The following is a 25,257-nucleotide window of genomic DNA, read 5'->3' as shown; positions in this document are numbered from 1 at the left end:
ATTAAATCACCGTGGTTTATTTACTACTAGTTAAGTGTGAATCTACTTAGGGGTCAAAGAACACATACAGAAAGATATGGTTGAATATCCTTCTAGTTAATTTTCTTTGAGGTGAATTAGCACCAGGTTTACAGGACGAAGATACTTCTTAGCCATTGTGATTGTGATTGGAAATGTAGCTGGAAGGACGGAAGTGAAAGGCTGGGCTCCTTTGGAGGGACACTGTCCCTCAGGATATTCTTCCTTCGATGAGTCTGGAAGAGGATGTCATCTGGGCAGAGCAATTCTTCCTGTGAGGAATCCCAACACAGCTGATAAGGTAAATTAGAGCCTCAGGCTGCTTCTCTGACTTGGAAAGGTCTGGGGCGAATGGATTCAATCACTGAAAAGTGTTTTACTCTTGTTCATCACTTTTATCTTTACATGACCTTGCTCTGTCTCCCTCTGCTCTTCTCAGTGGCTGTCTTTTCCTCAGTACTAGAGGAAGGACTACTCTGATTATTTTAACATTATCACCTGATTCTTCTTGAGGAAACACACTTAAGAGGCGGCTGCCTGGGACTTTGTGGGTAAAAACAAATCTGGTGAAAGTAGCACTGCATTTTCACTAGTGAAACAAACCTTGGATATTAAAGTCTGAATTTGGGTTTTAATTAATACCCATGATGATCTTTAGATATGTTTTATACAAAACGATGATTGTGAGGGTAAGAATCCTCATCCTCCAGGTCTTCAAGCCTTCAAGCCTTAAGCTGAGGGAAAGACTCAGTGTCACTTGTAATCTCTTTTCTTTCTTCCTTGTTATTTAGCAAAATAGATATTTGGGATTTTTAATCAGCTTATGCATTTTTGTATGAGATAGCTAGGGCTTTCCCAAATTTTTAACTACCACTCATTGTAGGGAATACATTTTATATAACATTCATATCTGTATATATATATATGTGTGTGCTTCTTTATGAAGCAAAGTTTTCAAGAAGCAATATTTACCTTTCCATGTGTATTGCACTCTTATATTTCCACTCTATTCTTTTTCAGTGAAAAAAGTGCTGGTGCTGGCCAACAGACACATGAAAAAGTGCTCCATATCACTCGGCATCAGGGAAATACAAATCAAAACCACAATGAGATATCACCTCACACCAGTCAGAATGGCTAAAATTAGCAAGTCAGGAAATGACAGATGCTGGCGAGGATGCGGAGAAAGGGGAACCCTCCTACACTGTTGGTGGGAATGCAAGCTGGTGCAACCACTCTGGAAAACAGCATGGAGGTTCCTCAAAATGTTGAAAATAGAGCTACCCTATGACCCAGCAATTGCACTACCTCGTATTTACCCTAAAAATACAAACATAGTGATCTGAAGGGGCACGTGCACCCGAATGTTTATAGCAGCAATGTCTACAATAGCCAAACTATGGAAAGAACCTAGATGTCCATCAACAGACGAATGGATAAAGAAGAGGTGGTATATATACACAATGGAATACTATGCAGCCATCAAAAGAAATGAAATCTTGCCATTTGCGACGACGTGGATGGAACTAGAGGGTATCATGCTTAGCGAAATAAGTCAATCGGAGAAAGACAACTACCATATGATCTCCCTAATATGAGGGAGTGGAGATGCAACATGGGGGGTTAAGGGGGTAGGAGAAGATTTAATGAAACAAGATGGGATTGGAGGGAGACAAACCATAAGTGACTCTTAATCTCACAAAACAAACTGAGGGTTGCTGGGGGGGAGGGGGGCTGGTAGGGGGGGTGGGGTTATGGACATTGGGGAGGGTATGTGCTATGATGAGTGCTGTGAAGTGCGTAAACCTGGCAATTCACAGACCTGTACCCCTGGGGATAAAAATACATGTTTATAAAAAATTAAAAATTAAAAATTAAAAAAAAAAGTGCTGGTGCTATTTCATTAATTTAATGACTTAGCACCAGGTAACAGACTATAGTTTTTTAAAGCACTGATTAGCCAACATAGATTAAAAACTTATTTTATTAAAGCAAAGGAGACATATAATGTATACATGTAATACATATAGAATGATACAGTATATATGTACTATAGGTAGACAGATATGTATGTTATAATTTATATAACTGATATATATAATGATACATACATAATATATATATTATCTACATATAGTATTATGAAATTGGTTCACTCCTGTTTCTAAAATTTTAACTGTAGTAGTGAGATAATGTATGTTAGATTTGGCCATTCAAAACAATGTTTTTGTTGGTCTTGATTTAAATCAGAACTTTATGCAAACAATAAGATAATTAGATACGATTGGATGAGCTCACAAGGAAATGAAAATATGGTATAGTTTACTCTGATACTGATATGCACGTGATTATGTTCAGCTATTTATATATAAGATAGTCTTTCAATTCTTCTTTAATAATAAACTGGTGGGGCATCTGGGTGGCTCGGAGGGTTGAGCCTCTGCCTTCAGCTCGGATCGTGATCACAGGGTCCTGGGATCGAGCCCCGTATTGGGCTCTCTGTTCAGCAGGGAGCCTGCTTCCCCCTCTCTCTCTCTGCCTGCCTCTCTGCTTACTTGTGATCGCTCTCTGTCAAACAAATAAATAAAATCTTTAAAAAAATAATAAACTGGTAAAAACCTTTAGTCAGGTATGATTAAAAAATAGTCTTCTGACATGGAAGAGTCTCAATAAATGCTAGTTCCTATTTAATCTTCACCCTGCATTGCTCGTTTTGAGTTCCAGCTTTATGGATATCTGAAGGAGATGCCATCAGCTGAGATCAGGCACTGAGATTCTTGTTTTCATGGCATAATGCTTTATGCCTAAATAATAATGGGAAATTTTGCTAAATTCTTAGAGGTTTAAATGATATTTGTGATCAATTCACAATAAGCTACAGATGGCTGTCTTCTTTCTGCCTTCTTTACATTTTTCCCCCCACGGTGGTTGCAGCTAACACAGGAAAGTACTGGTTTTGGCTTACAGTTTCACCTATTATTGGAAAATAGTGGATGCCATCAATAATAAATGTGCAGCAAAAACAGAAAGGAGGCTCCCTGTTTATGAAGAGCAGGATTAGAAAGTCTACCTAGTCATGACTGAATCCATGCATCCTATCCTGTTCTTGCAGTAAATAACTTTTTATTTAAATGTAATAAAATAGCTTTTTCTAAAATTTTATGTTATAATTATTACTTATGTTTATGGCACATCCACAAAGAAGAAGATCAAAGTCACCTCTTTTAAAGATCAGGGAATAGGTCAAATCCTAAAACCAGAACCTAATTCCCTAGCAGCCTATAGGAGTTGAGAGAGAATGCCTGGGTTTGTGTGTAACCTCTTCATGGGTCAATGGAGAAGTACTTGAATCACATTAGAACTGTATTTTAGAAAGATGACTCTGATTACAGTCACTACACCCAAAGTCAAAAGCAAGAGAAACAACCTCTGTCACTTTTTAGCTCCATAGTTCATAACTTCTACAGCAGAGTAAATGCAGGATAGTGGGGGACAATGCAAAGCAATGCAGGAACATACAAAGAAGGACCAAGTCTTTAGATGTGAAGAGAGTGGGTTAAGGAGCACTGTTGTTGTTGTTGTTGTTGTTGTTTTGTTTTTATTTGTTTTTTAACACTTTTTAATTTATTTGAAAGACAGTGTGTGTGAGTGGTGGGGACGGTCAGAGGTAGAGGGAGAGAATCCCAACCCAACTCCTTGCTAAGCACAGAGCCCAAGGTGGGACTTGATTCCAGAACCCTGAGATCATGACCTGAGTGGACACCAAGGGCCAGACACTTCACCTGGCCACTTGACTGAGCCACCCACACACCCCAGGAGCACTCAGTTTTATTAAGAACCAGCCATTTGGTCCATGATTGAGTCATCCATAGTTAAAGGCTCAGGGTTAGAGGAGACATAAGTGCTGATTCTCCAATACACACTCATCGAGGAGCGTGAGCCATGTTCTTCCCTTTCTTCTGCTTTTCCTAATAACTCTCTACAAAAATAGGAATATTAAGTGTTATGAGCCTATATATTTAAATGCAATATAATAACTTAGTGGAAGAATTAGAAAAATAATTACCTAGGTATAACTATATTTCATACTCATACATCAGAACTGTAACCAGCTACACATATGTTCGAATCTGAGCTATTTGCTATTTGTTTCAAGGTTTTGTCCTTGCTTCTCTCTGCTACATGTACAAGATTGTTTTTAATTGATTTATTGAAAGATACTGTGGGTTCTGCATATACATTTATCTGAAAATACCTAGATGAATCAACTGACCTGGAGTCTTTTCAAGTGGAAAGGTTTCAAAGTTGAAGGAAAATCCAATTAAGTCTGAGAGATTTATTCAGCTGGGGTATCAAGCGTCGAAACAATGTGCAGCAAAATCACAAACGCCTCAAGTGGCCTTTACTTTACCTCAGTGAAGTGCCTTACAGAGAAGCATAGCGTACCCCAGGCCATCATCGGGGTGCTCTCCTAAGTGAAGCTACTGGCAAGAAATCCACCATTTTTCTAAGGCAACCCTTGAATGTGCTTTTTCCTACCATTCCTTCAGCAGTTGTTTTTTTTTTTTTAACAGGTTTTTATACACTGACTATACGAGCTAACACTACCTTTGTTTTTAGCAGTAAAACCAAAAAAGAAAAAAAAAAAAAACCCTCACTTGGAAAACACAGGCTTTCTTTTCTCACCAGAGGTATTTCCTACTTAACGCATTTATTCGACATACATTCACTGGGCTCTGCTCATGCAATTCACTGATCCAACAAGCGTTTTTTGGGCACCCTCCTGCCTGCCATCCTTGAGCTAGCCTCTGAGAATACAGAAAAGGAAGGCAGAATCCCAGCTCCCGTTGCTCGTAGTCTACAGGATAAGCAGACTAGTAATCTGCTCGGGTATCGTTACTTCTGCGTGATACTGGTATAAGGGTCTGAGTAGAACCCAGAGAGCCAGAGGCCTGATGATGGATCGTAGTATCATCCAGATGAAATGGCTCACGATATACATTCAGCTGTGACATCTGATGGCCTACTCTGCGGCCTCTTAAGCCCACTCTGCTGAAAGCTGACTCTGGCTCAGAAATGTTGTGTTGGATTCCAAAAGAGCTTAGTAGCTCTACGCTGCTATGGCTAGATTTTCATTTAAAGGTTTAGACCATCTGTCCACTTATTTCTCTATGAACTGTTCACTTCATGGAAACAACTTTTTTTTTTTCTTCATTTTAAGCATGTACCCTACCGGTTAAAGGACATGATCATCAAATCAGGTAGACAAGAAACTTCAGAAATGTACAAAATATATGCTTATGATTTAATAACAGCACCATGGAAATATTTTGACAATTACCTTAAATGTGATTTTCTTATAGGGATAAGAAATTTTATAGATATATTTTTAAAATGAGCAGTGTAAAATCATCTTACAGACTGAAATAAAGGGGCTGAGGTGGAGGTCAAACAGAATGCATCTGAGCAGTAGGCAGGTATCTTTGCAGAAGTGGCCACTGATGAGTGACTGACAAGCAGAGAGGAAGAGATAAATATGTATGTGAAGGATTTCAATTATTCATGTTTCTTAGGAGGCAGCTTGAGTTTAACCTAATGGCATCTCATTTACTGTCTGTTACACTTGGAGGTGGTCTAGCAGGCCTAGAGAAGAGAGGATTTTTGTTTTGTTTTGTTTTTCAAGAAAATTCCTTTGTGGCCCTGAGTACTGAGAAAGGATAGCTTCACACTTCACGACAGTTCCTGCAAGGACAGGAAGGCTGGAAATCCATGTTGCTTTGAATAAAGAATATTCAAGTGCATTTAAATCACTTATCTAAATTTATTATGATAAAATCATGAATTATGTTCACTCTACATTTGCAATTAGATGGTACAACAGATGGTGAAGATTTACAGAAACATTAACATTCTGGATAAGACAAGTTTAATAAATTTGTCGGTGGAAGTCTCTGGGGCTATGGGGAAATGTTTACATGGCAAATAAGATGGTAGTGAGGTTTATAAGAAGGCACAGACCTGGGGGGGTGGGGGGGGTGGGTTTCGCATTTCTGCTACCAAATTCCGCATCCTGGATTTGCAAAGTTTTTTTTTATTGTTGTGAGAATTCTAGATAGTTGCAAACTTTGTTTCACTGGAGCCCGCACATTATGCCGAGAGTAGGTCTGCCAGAAAAGAGGTCTATGAGCAAAACTGCAAAACATCTGTCTTTGAATGGTCCCTAAACTCAGGAGCATCAGGGCATCTGAGGTTTGGCTTCTCTTTGAAACACAAATCATGGAAATGTATTCAAATCTGTCAGCTCTCACAGCTTTTTTGGGGCCACACAAGCTGTACACCTTAACAAGCCATTGCTTTATTCACTTATTCAAACAAACAGAACATTTATTCACCGTTCCCTATTTCAATAGCGTAAATAGTAAATGTTCTTTATGTTGGGAAATCAATTAGTCTACTCCCCAAACTCTGTATTAAGAATCCAGAATCCTCTTTAGAATGCATTTAGCGGGGTGCCTGGGTGGCTCAGGGGGCTAAGCCTCTGCCTTTGGCTTGGGTCATGATCTCAGGGTTCTGGGATCGAGCCCCACATGGGGCTCTCTGCTCAGTGGGGAGCCTGCTTCCTCCTCTCTCTCTCTCTGCCTGCATCTCCACCTACTTGTGATCTCTCTCTGTCAAATAAATAAATAAATCTTAAAAAAAAAGAATGCATTTAGCTTCATCAATAAAAATTCTTTACTGAATCATATTTCTTTTTGAGGCAGTGGAGGGGCATAGGGAAAGGGAGAAAGAGAATCTCAAGCAGACTCTGCACTAAGCATGGAACCCAAAGCAGAGCCAGATCTCATGACGCTGAGATCGTGATCTGAGCTGAAATCAAGAATCCAACACTTCACTGACCGAGCCACCCAGGCGTCCCTACATTAAAGGAAATTCAGGGATGTAGGTCAAAATTCTAGCCTCCTAGATTCCAAATTTAAATGGTTTGGAAATGCTCCGGAGTCACCCAGCTAGCAAAGGGTAGGGGTTAGATTACCACCCAGCTGTCACACTGAAAAGTTTCTCTCTAAACGTCTTGGCTCTACTCTCTAGTGATCCTGCCCTAGTCTGCCTCATTTCCTTATGGGTGGTCAGCACTTCATACTGAGTTATTTCATTTTCATAATGGCCCCAACGAAGCTTCAGCTCCTGTTAAGCTATTGAAATATGTTTTGACTTTTCCCCACTGTTGAATATTAATATCCTACTTGTCTTAACCCCAGCACTCTGGCTGAGGCAAAAATCTGAAATTTGATTTTCCCTAGCACTGATCTGACTACAGGATTGGCAGCCACCATACCACTGGCACAAGTATTTTGGTCTCTGATGTTCTCACTAATAGATTTTCCATCTGTTACTCCATCATTTTATCAGTGTATAACTATCTTACCTTATGTAGCAGTAGATCAAGTCAATGAAGACAGTGTGTCCAGCCACCCTCTGACAGGGTAATTTGGTTAGAAATCTGCCCCCTTCACTATCTGATACATTGTATGTTTACTTCAGCCATGAACTAAAAATGATAAGGTTCTTAATATTAAGCTGTAAAGCACAACTTCAAGACTAGCTGGCTGCTTTTTTAGGATGGATATATTTCAAATATTTTACTGCAAACTCTTATTTGAGTTTTATGAATGAGAGCACAGGAAGAACAAGAAAGACAAAAGTAGAATGGAAGACCAATCTTGATAAGTTAACCAAAGACAGAAGATAAGAAAGAGAAGAGAGAGAAAAAGTAAAAATGTGTACTGTAAAAATCTATTAAATGCTGGTATTTTCAGAAAATAAAAAGCTTTTACCAGAAGTTAGATAGGGGGATGCCTGATTGGTTCAGTCGGTCAAGCGTCTGCCTTCGGCTCAGGTCATGATCCCAGAGTCCTGGGATCGAGTTCCACATTAGGCTTCTCGCTTAGTGGAGTCTGTTCTCTCTCTGCCTGCTGCTCTCCCTGCTTGCGCTCCCTCTATCTCTCTGACAAATAAATAAATCTTAAAAAAAAAAAAAGGATGCAGATCTATCTTGAGAAAACAGAATAAGAAAAATTAGCTCATTCTGTTGAAATGTGGTACTAGTAATAAGTTAACACTTAATCTAATTTCCTTTAAAAAGACAAAAATAAATGTATTTGTATGTCATAGCTAAATATAAAACACACTCGCAAATAAACAGTACATAGAGGAAAAGATGTATACTTTAACTGAATAAAAATTTGTTCTGAATACCAAAATATCCCAAAACCTAGGAAATGAAAAATAACCAGTTATCATTAAAGCAAATGAAAGACAAAAAGAAAAACAAAACAACAACCAAAAGCCTTCAATAAAGGCACTAAGCAGAAGCTATTCTATACATGCTTATTTTTAAGTTTTCAAGTGACAGAAAACCTCCAAGCTACTTACACTGTTCAAGAGTATTTTTTTTTTAAGATTTTACTTATTTATTTGACAGAGAGAGATACAGTGAGAGAGGGAACATAAGCAGGGGGAATGGGAGAGGGAGAAGCAGGCTCCCACCGAGCAGGGAGCCCAGTGAGGGGCTCGATCCCAGGACCTTGGGATCATAACCAAAGCCGAAGGCAGACTCTTAATGACTGAGCCATCCAGGCGCCCTGTTCAAGAATATTTAAAAATAAAAATCTTTCAAATTCATTTTTCCTGAGCTCATACAGCCTTAACATTAAGAGAAAATTATAAAGGCAATGCAAAATAAAGAAAATTATAAAACCATCTATCAGTGCAAACTAAGTATCAGTGCAAAATGTTTTCATCTAGACCTCAAAATATCAAAATCCAGCAAAATAGACCCAGAACGATAAAAAAGTGTCACAAAGTGGGACTAATTCCAAGTATATAGGGGTAGTGTAAAATCTGAAAACAGTGCTTTATATCAATAGGTTGATGGTAAAAAGTTATCATGTTACAAAGGCTGTAAGAGTATGAGGTAAAATGAATGTAACTATTTTACTTGACTGCTGCAGAGATGCTTTTCTACAGATGGCCTTGCATCTACCACATGGACTACCGTGGAACTTGGGCAGGAAGTCACCAGAGTATTCTGATCATAGGGAGGGTTATTGGGAACCGAAGGTAGAAACAGCACCCTACAATGAGGATGGAACGCAATCCCAACAGAGCAATTCAACATTGGAAAGGGACCTGAAGAATACCAACCCACCATCATTATTGTCTTTGAGTGGTAGAAATATTGAGCCCATTTATATTCTTTCTAGCTTTTTACAAATTCCAAAATTACCAAAACGAGTATCTAGTACATTTGTAATGGAAAAATTGTTTACAGAACTGAGTATTTTGCAGGGGAAAAGACTGTTCTCAACCTATAGAATATCTTATGTAGTGCGGTTCTGTTTCAGTCTGTTTTCAATTCTCAGATATAGAACTTTCATTGTTTTATCTGCAAGACTTTCTAGGTTTTGTTTTGTTTTAACATCATAATATCTTGAAATTTTTCCTATTCTTCATTCTACACTTTTCTTTTATTAATGTCTTCCCCTGGCCTTTGAAAGGGAATTTCAAAAAGCTCAAAGAAGTCAACCTCTTTATATGCAGTAAAGGTTCATGTTTCTTAAGTAACTTTAATCCTAATACTTTTTGCTGTTTTTTAAGGTACTCCCCTTCTGATAACTGATTTGCTCCTCTTTCTCGCTCTACAGAAATCCTACTTTAATTATACCACTGCTGAAACTTCAAAAGAAAGCCTCAGCACAATGGATTTATTCTTTTTTGATTTAATTTTACCTGTTAAAATAAGTTTTCTTTACCCTATCATGGAAAGAAACCCAAATAGAGTTGAGTTATGGTCAGGTTTCAGTTCAGGCTTTTTGAAAACCAGGTTTGGAATGACGGAGGTCAGTCATGCAATGTTTTTTCTAATAACAATGCACACATGCCATCATTCTCCCAACTTTTATTCTTTTACTAAAGGTATTTCTATGAAAAGGGATATGTTCCCTCTTCCCATGCCATATACAATACTTCTCTAAAATCCTGTAAATTAAACTGAATGAAATATAGTAGCTTTAGTCAAAATCAGCCTGGACAGAAAATTCTATTAATCACGCACTTATAGTCAAAGTTCAGAAAAATGAAAGCAAATACAATCTTAAAAGACTCAATCTTATTAAGGACAAGAAGAAATTTGAATTTTAGACCACTGAATAATTTCATAACCTTTCTGCTCTAATTTTGTATTTAATTCACTAACCACACCGCTAACATTCACTGGCTTCCCTCTGCACACTAAATAAAATCCAAACTCCTGGCCATATCCTACTGAGCCATGATGTACTTCAAGCTTACCTTTGTGACTTCCTGTCACATCCCACCCCTACCATTCTGGCTGCCTTCTAGCTCCTGGAGTACACAAGTCATTCTCCCACTTGAAGACCTTTGAATTTGCAGTTCCCTCTCTCCACAATTGGTTTGTCCCTACTTTGTCAGCCAACTTCTCCTTGTCTTTAAGGATGAAAACACTGCACTTGAAGAGACTGTCCTTTCATTACTTAAACTTCTCTATCTCTGTACCCACTTTGTTTCTTTCTAAGCATGCACCACAATTTGCAATCACATATGTATTTACTGGGCTTCTTAACATTTGTCTCCCATTCTAGATGCTAAGGACCACAAAAGGAGAAATAGTGGTAACAAACCACTAAGCATCTAGCAGAAAGTGAGCATATAGTTTATGGTCAATCAACATTTGGTAAGTGAATGATCAACTATACAGACTGACGTGCAGACATACAAACCCTACCAATGAGAGGATACTTTAAAAGCTGTGGCTTAAATCTTACAGCGAATATTTTATAACACATCCTGCTGCTAACTGTATATCCAAAATTCAAAGCAATATATAATGATTTATAGACACAAAAAGCTGATAGAGTCACAGAATGTTAAAGCCAAAAGAAATTTGAAATGTCTCATTTTAATTTTCCACTCTTTCCTAGACCTTAGGAGAAGGTAGACTTAGACAATTTTCAGAGTGTAAGAAAAGCAAACCCACAAGAGCAGTAGTCCTAAAAAATTAAAAAAATTTAAAAAATTAAAAAGAAAAAAGAAAAGAAAAAAAAAGCTGAAAATTCAAAAGTGAGTCTTAAAATCCTCTGCTAGATCTAGCCCTGCCTACAACCTGTTGTTTCTCCACTCTGAATTCCATCTACAGTTTTAAATAAATATTTTTAAATAATTAAATGAGTTATGTTTGATTAAAATATAAATATAAGCTATAAATAAATACATTTTAATTAATATAATTTAAAAATAATTTTTCATTTCAGAGGGACAAGCTCTTTCTGTCTCAAGAAGTTTGATCATATGGTGTTCTCTGCCTGGAATGATTTTTCTTTTATTTAGTCCAGGGACTCTCATGCCCTGTAAATCTTACCTTAAAATATTATATCCTTATATCTAAAAAACAAATCTAGGACCCCTATTTTATTCTGTTGTAGCATCCCTAATTTCTCAGATAAAATGTATGTTAATATTTGCCTGTGTAGTTCTTTATGTCTACTCCCATATTTGATGTATTTGTAAGATATATATTTGCATTTATTTTTTTCACTACTTGTATTAGTTCGGGGGAGGGGGGCCAAGGTGTCCACAAGATTGGATTCTTTTAAGGCCTTTCTGCTTGGTTTGTAGGATGGCCACCTTCTTCCCACATCTTCACATGGTCCTGTCCCTGTACATCTTTGTGTCCCAATCTCCTCTTTCTATAAGAGTATCAGTTATATTGGAATAAGGCCCACCCTAAAGGTTTCATTTTAACGTAATAAAGACTACCTTTTGAGACCCTATCTCCAAAATACAGTCACAAAGTCATACTCTGAGGTCCTAAGGGTTAGGACTCCATGTGGGGAGAGACATAATTCAGCCCATAGAACCACTGTATTCCCAGAACCCTTCTCAGACTTGGTATACAATAGGTGCTTTTACAAAACAAAACAATAAAAACAACAAAAAAAGATATTTGTAAAGGAAATGAATAATTTAGTGCAGTATTTCTTTGTTCAGTTAAAAGGAAAAATAAATAAACCATTTTGCATGAAATCCTCTAAAACACCTTTGCAAAACTGTACTTCTAGTAAAAAAAAAAAAAAAGTGATTTGGCCTTTAAATATTAAACAGCCAAGTTTTCTCTGAAAGATTCAGGTAAGTTTCTTTTAAATTAACACCTCAAAAAAAAGATAATCCAATAAACTTTTCAGCCAGAGCAGCAGAAGAGATAACTCTTGAGGCTAAAATCTACGCTCAGTTTCAAAGACTCCAATGTTTTTAAATAGTGTTTAGCCTTAGTTGCATCAGACATGTGAAGAGTTTGTAAATTGCATCTTTCTTATAAATTAAGTCATTGCTCTTAAATTTGTGAAGTAGATGCATTTGGAGATGGATCTTGTTAGGTCAATAATCAAATAATACCTTTATAGCTTTCTCTGTGTTTTAGAATTATTATGGGAATAACCATAAATATTAATTCCTATTCAATATGTATGTACTCTGGAATCCTGAGGTGTGAATAGCAATATCTTATTACATGAACCAGAGTATTCATTAAGTGCTTTTGGATAATCTTTAGAGAGTACATTAAAATTCAAGTGTTACTCTGCATTTGGGTAGTCTGTAAAACTCAAAGAAAGGTTTCAGAATTAACCACTGAATATATTCCTGGAGTAAAAACTTATTAATCAAAATATCAACAGGAAAGAAAAGAAGGTCAAGTGGTTACATGAAGCCAAGTCTTCTGACAATAAACCCCAAAGACGGATACTTTAACGCAAGATTGATATTGCAGAATTCCAACAATACATTATTTGTATCCATGCAGTTGACTGGGAGATGGTTTGTTGTTGCTGTTTTGTTTTTCATTGTTATGTTGATTCTGTTTTGTTTTGTGTTGTTTCCATACTGGCAGTGTTTGCACATACTGTGAAACACCAGAAAAGAAATATTTAGAAATACTACTGTGAATTTTGATGATTTCAGAGGTTTTTAATTTTATTTTTTAAGTATCTTATAATTTACTTTTTCTTTTCAGGTACAGTTCAGTGAACTGTAAATACACGTATAGATGCATGTAACTATGTCTGTAATAGGACTGAAAACAGTTTCATCATCCCAAAACCTCTATCTCTCTATAGTTATGCTCTGCCCTTAAACCCAACACCTAGAACCCGGTGATGATCTCCCTCGCTATAGTTTTGTGGATTTGAGAAAGTCACGGAAACAGAAGCACATTCTATTTAGCCTTTCGAGACAGGATTCTTTCACTCAGTGTAACACCTTTCAGAATCATCCAACTTGCTGTATGTTATCAATAGTTCATCCCTTTTTCTGGCTGAATAGTGTTCCATTTTATAGAATCCTCCTATATATTTACTCATTGTCTCACTGAAGGACATCAAGCTGTTCCTAGTGCTGGCAATATAAATAGAGCTTCAATAAACATTAAAATGCAGTGTTTTGAGTGAGTGTAAATCTTCATTTCTCTAAGATAAATGCCTAGAAGTGTGGTAGCTGGATCATATGCTAAGTGTATGTTTAAACTGATAAGAAACCATTTCATTGGGGCGCCTGGGTGGCTCAGTGGGTTAAGCCTCTGCCTTCGGCTCAGGTCATGATCTCAGGGTCCTGGGATCGAGCCCCTCACCGGGCTCTCTGCTCAGCAGGGAGCCTCCTTCCCCCTCTCCCACTGCCTGCCTCTCTGCCTACTTGTGATCTCTCTGTGTGTGTGTCAAATAAATAAATAAAATTAAAAAAAAAAAAAAGAAACCATTTCATTATTTTCCAGAGTGGCTGTAAATGTTGATTCTGACTATAAAGTCTGAGAGATCCAGTTGTTCAACATCTTACTAGAATTTATTGTTTGTTTTTCATTTTAGCCACTCTTATAGGAAGTACAATGGTTTCTCATCCTGCCTTTTTTTATTATTATTATTAAAGATTTGATTTTTTAAGTTATCTCTACACCCAGTGTGGGGCTCAAACTCATGACCCTGAGATCAAGAGTCACATACTTACCAGCTAAGCCAGCCAGGTGCCCCTCATACGGCTTTAATTTGTATTTTCCTGAAGGTGAACAATGCTGAGCATCCTTTCATATGTGTATTTGATACCAAAAGTGTGTGTGTGTGTGTGTGTATAAATATATATACACACACATAATATTTGCTTAAGTGTTTACTCAAATCTTTTGCTTAGTTTCCATTCGGTTGGCTATTTTCTTATTGTTGAGCTTTATTTTCCTTTGTGTATGTTTCAACCAAGTCTTTTGGGGGATATGTAATTTGCAAGTCTTTTCTATGATTGGGAAGCTTGTCTTTTCATTCTTTAAAAGTATTTTCTGCAAAAAAACCCCCTTAATTTTGATGAAATCCATTTTTAACACTTAAGGGATTATACTTTTAGTTTTCTAAACATCTTTTGCTTCACCCTAGGTCACAAAGACTTTTCTCCTTTTCTCCTTTCTTCTTTTCTAAGAGTTTTATGTTTTTATGTTTTATATTTACAATCCATTTTGAGTTTATTTTTGTAAAGGTATGAGGTTTGGTTTGAGGTTTATTCTTTTACATATGTATGATCGATTGTTCCAACACTCTTTGTTAAAAAGCATAACCTCCTGATTTGTTTTAGCACCTTTGTCAAAAATCAGGTGTCCAAATTTTTTGGATCTGTTTCTGGACCATCTATTCTCTTCCATTAATCTCTGTCTTCATGCCTTTGCCAACACCACACTTCTTTCATTATTTCAGCCCTTTATAATAAGTCTTAGAATTAGTAGTATGATTTCTCCTACTTTATTCTTCCCTTTCTAAACTATTAGAGATTTTGCCTTCTGATATAAATTTTATAATCACCTGGTGAATACAAAATCATCTCCCAGGATTTTTATTAGTACTGTGTTAAATTAAGGGATCAGTTTGAAGAGAACTGATATTTTTTACTATACTGACTATTCAAATTCACGAACATTATATGTATTTCTATTTAGGTCTTTTTTCATTTCTTTCATCAGAATTTTTAAGTTTTTAGCATATAAATTCTGCATATATTTTGTAAGATACATACCTCAGGATTTCATTTGGGGAGGTTATTGTAATTTTTCTTTTAAATTTATGTTTCTAATTGTACATTTCTAGTACATAGTAATACAATTAACTTTTGTGTAATTTTGTATCTTGTGAACATACAAAACTCACTTATTGCTGCTGGGAGATTTTTAAAAATGGGATTTTCCACATACATAGACATATTTACTCTAAGTATAAATACTTCTATTTCCTCCTTTCTAATTTGGATGATTTTTAATTTCTTTTCTTTGCCTCACTGCACTGTCTAAGACCTCCAGTACTATTGAAGAGGAGTCATAAATGCAAATATGCTTGCATTCTTCTCAACAGTAAAGGGAAAACATTCAGATGCTTTGGATAAGCCTACTGCTTTTTTTTTTAAGATTTTATTCATTTATCTGATAGAGAGAGAGAGAGAGAGAGCACAAGTGGGGGGGCGGGACAGAGAGAGAGGGAGAGCAGACTCCTTGCTGAGCAGGGAGCCCAGTGCCTGGCTGGATCTCAGGACCCTGGGATCCTGACCTGAGCCAAAGGCAGATGCTTAAACGACTGACCCACTAAGGCACCCCAAGCCTCCACTTTTGATATTACAGGCTGTATAAGAGAAACCAGTAACCGCTGTCTCATTTTTCACAGGTAAGAGGTCTTTGACTGTGTCTACCAAATATGGCTATTATAGTTGATGTAATTTTTATCCTTTTCAGATAAACACCCTGAGACCCAAACCTTCCACTCTCACCCTCTTTGGGGTAGGAGAAAGGAGAATCCTTTCAAGTGACCAAAAATCCAAAACTAGTTGTTGACTGCTACAAATCACATCTATCTCGTTGGCAAGCATGTCCACATTCAAAAGACCTTTGAACCTAGGGTCAGTATTTGTTTTAACCTATGATTTGGATTCATGTTCCCTTTCTTAAACTAAACTAAAATGAGCAGTTTCTTTGCTTTTCAAATGCCTTGCATTAAGCATTATTTAATTCTTTTAGACCACCCACAGGTCTAGAGATAATGCAAATGTTAATAAATAAGCACAAAAAGGAATTCTTCAACAAATATCAATGCACATGCACAGAACACAGGAGATACATCTTCATATTTGCATGCTATGCTACATACTTGGATTTACATGAAATGTATGGTAGGCATATATCAAATAATAAATTATATACACATAATTGTATAAATTCCTTTTAAAACGTAGAAGCAATTAATAGTAATTAACACTAATAAGTCTCTCAGAGCTCAAGAATAAAAAGGGCCTTTTGAAGGAACAAAGAATATAATAATATTGACTCTCCATCCACATCCCAGGATTATGTTAAAGATTCAGTAGATAATAGGTATAAAGCTTTTTTAAGTCCTTAGAGGAAGTTTTGTGTAAATACTTTTTTTGAGTTTGCATACCCCATATGTATGCTAATAAAGTTTCTCTGCAGATGATTTCCTGCCTGGGGCACTATACATTAAAGGTGATATCAAGTCATGTTTATCTTGTGAGAAAATAAAGCAACACTGCTTTATCCAGAAGAATAACATGAAAGCTCAAAAATAAAGTCACCAAAAAAAAAAAGATGCATTATTTCAATAACACTTTACCTTCTTACTACACATTTCATCATAAAGATCAATAAAATGTTCCAACTAATAATAAATACAGGAATTACTCAACTTCCTGTCTTCACAGTTTGTCTCAGGAATGGAAGATGATAACTATATTTATACCTGCCTGGCCACACCGTTCAGTGATCTAGGATAGAAAGTAAAAAATGTCAACAATTACAGACTTTCAGGAATCAAGAAGAGACTGACCCAAGAAAGCAGCCAAAATTCACATTCTAGGTTTTTGCATTTGAAGCATGCCTCTGGTTTTTAATGAACAAAAATAAAATCTATAACAACTGTTCATTGTTGGTTTCTTAAACTTTAAAAATAGGGACCTTATCACAAATGTCTCAAAATTATTGACAAAGTGGCAAAAGGGAGAAAATTGAGCTATTTTCCATAATTAGCCGAAGTTTTTTTTTTTTTAAGGTAGGGGAGTAATGAGATTTTCCCATGAGATCTCCTAGCCTAAGGAGAATGTGAGTCTTACAAAGTCCATTGCAAAGCTTTCCCATCATCAGTGAAAGAGCAACCTCCTTCAGGCATGTTGTTGCTAGGTTACTATTAAATAGAATTATTGTAGTGTAATATATTCATAAAGAAAGAGTCAGGAAATAAGTAAGAAAATAATTATAATAACTTTGTCATGTTTATGCAACCTGATGCATTTATATATCCAGGGGCATTATTCTAAGGGGTAGAAAAAAATAGATTTATTTTCCATTTTGAATATTCTCCGTGATTCATTGAATGTCTCTCAGATAACCCAAAAACCTTGAGAGCATTTCCATTAAAGAGCATTCTTAAGCCACACATCTAGGTTCTTGGATTTCTCTTAATATAGCAGCTAATTGGCACAAATGCTGATATCTGACAGAGGAAAATGATAAATGTTATATTTGAGAGGACCCTGAGTTATATATATTCTTGCTTACAATGCCTGGAAAGAAGCACAAAGTACCTCAGTTAAGGATCACGTGGTTTAACATCCAACCATTCCCAAATCCCAAAAACCATGCAAAAAAACCCAAATGACTTTTTTTTTTTTTTTATGAACAGCTCACCGTAGTTAACATCTTTAATATCTCTTATGATACAAACCAATGATCATTTGTGTATTACAATTCCTGGAGGAGGTTGTCCACATGAGACACCCAAGTCACAGAAATTTGGAGATGGGGCTCGGCATCAGTATGTTTCAAAAGCCCTATTGGTCATTGATGAGCACCAGAGCAAAGACCCATTGGTCTATAGACCATCAAATAGCACTTTCTTGGGCACCTGGGTGGCTCAGTGGGTTAGGCCTCTGCCTTCAGCTCAGGTCATGATCGCAGGGTCTTGGGATCGAGCCCCACATCGGGTTCTCTGCACAGCAGGGAGCCTGCTTCCCGCTTCTGTCTGTCTGCCTCTCTGCCTACTTGTGATCTCTGTCAAATAAATAAAATCTTCAAAAAAAAATAGCACTTTCTTCTTTCAGAAGGTTTTATAATGAAAGAGCAAAAGAGCACACACCTTTATAATTGTGCATTGATTGTGTTAATATTGGTAGAGTATCAGATTTGCAATATTTAATTCACACTCAAGAGGAGAAATTTTAACTGAATTTATTTCCTGCAGCAAGCCTCTTCAATCTTTCTCATTCACACTCCAGAAATTATATTGCTTTAGAGAAAATAAAGGGATAGAATGAGCAACTAACTCCATCTGTAAATTTTTAAAAATAAATCTACAACCAAAAACTGCACTTCTAAAGTGTGAGTTGGGGATATGGGCATTTTTGCAAGTGAAGGGTAAAAAATAAAACCTGCCAGGAAGTGGAAAATAGAATTTTTTTTCCACTTACCACTTTATGAAAGTGACTGTAAAATGTGCAAAATCACCATTGACATTCAGTCAATCCCTGAAAAAATAGGTTTGAGTAGGATAGAAGATTAAATATGAGCTGAACTACGTGAAGCATGCATGACCAAAAAAATAATCCAAAAGGTTATGGAGTGCACCAATTTTTTTAAGTTACCTTTTCTTTTTCTTTCTTTTTTTTTTTTTTTTAAGTTCTCTTTCTTTCCTTTCTTTTCTTTCTTTCTTTTTTTAATTTGTCAGAGAGAGAAAGAGAGAGCACAAGCACAGGGAGTGACAGGCAGAGGGAGAAGCAGGCTCCCCACTGAGCAAGGAGCCCAATGTGGGACTTGATCTCAGAATCCTGGGATCATGACCTGAGCCACAGGCAGATGCTTAATCAACTAAGTCACCCAGGCATTCCTTCAATTCTTTTCTTTTATACTGATGGTTCAGAGAGCAGGGACAATTGTCTCCAAAATTTTTCCTGCCTTATGAAAAAAGGTTCTATTTCTTGTTCCCTCATCTTAGACACTCCGCTAACTAGCAAAGGAGCTAGTTATTGATACTCTTCATTTTAGGAAAATTCAGCAAAGTGGGGATGTAGAAGAATCTCAACATTTGAAAGAGAAATGTTTTTGAATTTCTACTCTGGCTATCCTTCAAAGTTCTTATGTCTGGGCTGAAACCCAGCAGGTCAAGCTTTTCCTCTATTTCTTAAATGGGAAACACCAGCCTGTTGCCTCCCCTCTCTTTACTCTCCATTGTCAGCCTCAGGCAGACCAGCTGCCTGCCTCTGGAAGAGGACACAATGCATTTGGGTCCCTCGGGGTGGCCTCTGATTCCTCCAACCCTCAGGCTAGAACCCTGAGTTCTAGCCTTGCCACCTTGATCTTACATACTTCTGAGTGTTTTCCAAACTCAGAGATAGCATTTTAGCATAAATCAGTGAGTGAAGAGCTTGTGAAAAATGAGCATTCTCCATGGACAACCATTCCCAACAGGCAGTCATCTTTATTCTAGATTGGTCATCAGCACTGAATTTCTATATGTGGGTAAATGTACAGGAAAATCTGGAAGGACAATGTATCTAACTGATTAACAGTGGTTATCTCTAGGAAACAGAGGGCTTGAGGGTGATGGTCAAAGTAACTTTCACTTGTTCTAGGATATTTAAATTTTGTGTAATTAGTTAATAGCTTTAAGTGTGTAATAATTTCATATCAATTAGCAATATAAATTTACTGTATACATAACATTTAATAGAATAAAAGGCTTAATGGAATATACTGTAAAATAAAGACGGATGCTGGAGATCTTACTATTGCAAAGGAGAGATCCTTTTTTTCTTTTTTAAAGATTTTATTTATTTATTTGACAGAGGAGACACAGCGAGAGATGGAATCCAAGCAGGGGGAGTGGGAGAAAGAGAAGCAGGCTTCCCGCTGAGCAGGGAGCCTGATACGGGGCTCGATCCCAGGAGCCTGGGATCATGACCTGAGCTGAAGGCAGATGCTTAACAACTGAGCCACCCAGGCACCCCGAGAGACCCTCTTTTTGAGATAGTAATAGATCCCAGTTTATTACAATTGATTCCAGTCAGGGATATATTTATTTTGTTGCCTACATACCCAAATGACTAGATTTTAAGTGACAGATTTTATAATTTTATTAATTAATTGAGAGTAGAAGGAGGATAAGAAATGGTATGTGGGGGCACTGGGCTGGCTCAGTTGGTAGAGCATGCAGCTCTGGATCTCTGGGTCATGAGTTTGAGCCTCACGTTGGGTGAAGAGATTGCTTAAAAAAATCTTAAAAACAAAAAAGGGAGAGAGAGAATATGGTATGTAATCCTCAGCTCTTCATTTCTATGCCCAAGGTAGACATCACTGAGATTGCACATATTGTCATAATCCTTCTCAAAACAGTGTTCCAGAAGACCACTGCTAATCTGTAAGCATTGGCCCATTCTACCCTAAAAGTCTTCTCTGACCATTAGGGTTTCTTAATGAAGTGGACACTAACCCTATATAGATCTTATCATGAGGGTGCATCTGAATAGCTCAGGGAGGTTTCCAACATATATATACTCAAGTTCCAACACCAGAAAGTTCTATTTTTTATAATTATGATTGGACCTTCACATAAACCTGTTGAAAACAAAATCCCCAGCTGATTCTGATGAATCAGTTAGGAATGACACTGCTGTATGACCGCCATTATAGCTTCACAAATATTGATGTTGATGTAGGTCTATGACAAGTAACTTTGGATGACTTGGGTTGCAGTTCTGATCCTAGAACTATAGCTGCACCAAGGTTTAGGTTTTTCACTAATAAAATGTGATTACTAATATAGTGCTATTTCTCAGAGTCATTTCAACCTAAAGGACTGCTGGCTCAGCTGTATATTATCTGTGGGGACAGTGAATGGATCACTTCACTTCTGGGTCCTCAGTATCTTCAGAGGATTTGCTACTGGACCCATGGTTCTCAGTCTCTGGGCAGCATCACAGCCCTCCACTGGCTCAGGGGATGTGGTGGGGAAGAGTGCAGTCAACAAGTGTTCCCTCCCTCTTTCCCTGCTTTGGCCACAGCATCTTATGTCTGCATACTAGATTTTTGTGTGAGATTCTTTCACAGCCAAATATATTTGAAAGCACTGAACCAGGTGAACTTGGAGGTCAGAGCTAGTTCAAAAGTCTCTAAATCTAATTCACAGAATTGTTGGGCTCAAATTAGATAATGGTTGTTAGTGCGTTTTGTAAAATGCAAAGCTATCAACCTGAGTGGCTCTGGAAGTATTATAGCATGGACTTAAATTTTCTCAGCTTGCAAAGTGGACTAACCTCCTTTTTTTTTTTTTTTTTTTTTTTTTTGGTCTGTCTCAGCTTGATTTCTCTTGCCCTTGTACCCTTATATGGCTCATAAAAGAACCCAGTTTCCTGAACACACCCTTTCACCAGACTCTTTGATCCCAATCATATGTTGGTCTCAACCAATTTCAGGAGAGGTAGAATATATAGTTATAGTAATCCTGCCTCCTCCTGTATTCCGACTGGCAGGGATGAGAAAATAACCACAAGCCTGTGCTGGGAATACGATGCTCAGGGAAGATTTCTGAGTACCCACATTAGACATCCTAACCTCTGCGCAAAAGTCAGCACCTCCTTGAACAATACAGCCAAATGAGCAGTTTCGTCTTAGCAATGGGCACTCTTCAGGTCCTGCTGAACTCACCCCTTTCCTGAGCCCCAATAACATACCCATAATGCCTCACCCCAAAGGTGCTCACTGTGAAAATGCGCAATTTTGAATCTAGCCATTCTGAACTGGTAATGGTGAAAAAAAAAAAATTCCACAAGTATGAATTAGGAATGATTTGTGAAGACTCAGGGCATCCTTAGCTAACTTTGGATGCTTGAGGTAGGTTTCAGGGAAACACATGTATTTACTCATGAAAACACATGTATTTATCCAAACAAAGAAATTTGGAGGGGCGCCTGGGTGGCTCAGTGGGTCAAGCCTCTGCCTTCGGCTCAGGTCATGATCTCAGGGTCCTGGGATCGAGCCCCACATCGGGCTCTTTGCTCAGCAGGGAGCCTGCTTCTCTCTCTCTCTCTCTCTCTCTCTCTCTCTCTCTGCCTGCCTCTGCCTACTGGTGATCTCACTGTCAAATAAATAAATAAAATCTTTCAAAAAAAAAAAAAGAAATTTGGAATAGATGTTCCCCATTGAGGGAACAGCATCAACCACAAATCAGACAAAAGTACAGTCAGTGTTACTGCAAAAGCATGATGCGTGAATTCTATCCAGAATGACTAGAAACTTAGCTGAAGAATGAGACTGTCTTAGAAGGAGTTTATGCTAATGTTAATGCATTTGGACTTCATTCTGCAAGTCATGAGAGAACCCTCAAGCAATTTAAGCCAAAAAGTGATCTACCTCTACAAATTCTTATTTTTACATATATGTCTTGAAATGGTTTGTTTGGGTAAACCACTGCTTCTAATATGCTATTTACATTTGCACATCAAGAGGTTTTTTTTTTTTTATGGAAAAGTACATGTAAATTATATGAGAGCAGGGATATAAATGCAACGACTCTGAAAACATTTTGCAAATACTGCGGTGGAATATTTTAAAGCGTGTACGTTTGCACTGAAATCCAGATTCCTTAAATGTTAACCTCTTTCTGAGTGTTGGAAATTATTTTATCACTGGCAAGCACATAGCTCATTTACAGAGGCTTACATTTTACTGACACTGGCTTAACAAGGCACTGGAGGCTTTAGTTTACATTTCTCCCTAAAATGTTGTTAGAATTATGCAGAGCTGTTTCTGATGCTGCCGTTGCTCTACCTAATTATTTTTTGCATATTCATTTGAGTGTTTTGATTCATTTTCTTCCACATGTTCTCTGACTTCAAAGTGTTTTTGGGTCCCCTCACACATTTGTGATATTTCTCCCCCACTGGATTCTAAAATGTGGCAACTAGCTACCTTTTAGGAGATGGTCTAGCAGTTAAAAAAAAAAGAAATTCTTTAAATTTTAATTCCAGTGTGGTTAACATACAGTGTTATGTTAGTTTTCAGGAGTAGGATATAATGAGTCAGCAATTCCACACATCACCCAGTGTTTGTCAGGACAAGTAGGCTCCTTAATCCCATTTGGGGATTTTGATCCTGGGCATTTATAGGCTGCATTGGTTGGTGGTGTCCTCAGTATCCTCTCAACCGTGCTGCTGAGAAGAGCATGACGAAAATCTAGACTACTGCTTCCTCCTCCAGCCCCTTTTCCTCTTCTTACTCATCCCTGCCAGCCTCTTTCCCCCATACTTTTGAATACTTAAAAGAAGAATGATCCAAATTTTCCCTCCATTCCATTTCTACACACATTCTATTATTTGTTCCCATTTCCACTGAAGACTGTCTCATCAGAGCATCAGAGAAGGAGGATCTTTTAATCGATCACCTACAGTAAAAGAATGGCAACACACAAACTCATCCCTCTTCTAGGCAATGTCTTCAGAACAAGATCTGAATATTAATATCATAATCATCATCAGAAGCAACAAGAGCTACCAGAGATTGAGCAGGCAAGTTATGACTTACATGTGACTTACATAAACTACCTCAATTAATTTTGCAGGACTATTATGAAGCTGTCATTAACACTATCTCCAATGTACAGAGAAAAAAACTGTATTTATTCAGAGTGAATATATTTCCCCAGATCAGACCGCTAGTAAGTGAAAGAATCAGTATTCATCCCCAGAATCTCTGACTTTTAAACGTGTTTTGTGAAACCCATTCTATGTCTGCTCTGCAATCCACACCTTCAGACATTCATCGGTTCGTCAAGAGGTAAAAATGGCTGCCATCGGCAGACCCCGTGTTACAAACCACACAGGATACCAACAGGAATCCAAACTGCATTCAGTCCTCAAGAATCACACATTTTTGAATACAGATAAGTACAATACGAAATAGAAGGAAACACTGTAACGGCGACATGTGAAATACGTGTTGCTGAATTTCCAAGGTCGAGGCAATGCCCCAGCTGGATGACTGGGAAGGGCTCTTAGATGTACAGCCTCATTAATATTTAGAAAAACGCAAACTGAAAGGACAATTAAATATCCTGGCAATCTTAGATCAGCAAAAATGTTAATGTCTGCACTAACGTGTTGAAGATGTAGAGCAAAAAGAGTTTTATAGAATCAATTGTTCATAATCTGGGAAAATGTAAGGCGCACAAACATCCTAGAATGCCACGGTACCTCTCTCAGGGTATCGCTAAGAAGTACTCTTGCAAAACTACACCAGGAGAGACATGCAAGTATGTTCACAGAATTGTTTGTAATAAACTAAAACTGGACAACCTAAATGTCCATCATGACCTGATAAATACAAAACAAAACAAAAAAAGGGATGTATCCCACCTATAGGGTACCATATAGTAATTAAAACGAATGTACTGTAACCATATGCTTTAACATCAGGGCATCTCACAAAAAAAAAAAAAAAAAAAAAAAAAAAAAATTCAGAACCAAACAAGCAGACCACAAAATAATATATACAGAATGATTCCAGCTACAAAAAATTTTAAAAGAGGCAAAATGAAGTTATTTTTCAGGATGTATGCATACATGGTGAAACTATAAATAATAGCAGGAGAATGTTTCCCGAGAAGGGGTCAGGCTGTTGATGGTCTCTATTCCAGAGGCAGGATGATATGCGAAGAGAGTTTACATGTAGTGAATGACATCTTATCTCTTAACACAGGCGGTGGACACCATGAGTGGGCTCCAGTCAGTCTTCACACTTTACAATGACCTTTTAAACACTCTGCATGTTACAAGTATCATTTTATACGCAAAGCATTTTAAAAAACACAGTTTTCAAGACTGGACTACGAAAGGCTGTGATGGAAATGTTCTTTATGTGATCACAAGGAAGGAGGGCTTTGGGATTATGGAGAAGGGCAGAAAGGGTATCAGAGACAAAGGTGCAGCACGACCTACTACTGCTTACCTAGCGTGTGATCGTGATGCTATATGGGATGAGTAATCATAATCGTTGTGAAAATGAAGCCCCTAAATAATTACATGAGTGTCCTGGGGGGCTCAGCGGAGAGGAAGCACATGCATGAACAGGAGCTGTTGTGAAGAACAGTTCCT

This window comes from Lontra canadensis, unplaced genomic scaffold (assembly GCF_010015895.1).
Source record: "Lontra canadensis isolate GAN:19392208 unplaced genomic scaffold, GSC_riverotter_1.0 scaffold43, whole genome shotgun sequence".
Classification (NCBI taxonomy): Eukaryota; Metazoa; Chordata; class Mammalia; order Carnivora; family Mustelidae; genus Lontra; species Lontra canadensis.
Note: the sequence above shows the minus strand (reverse complement) of the source record.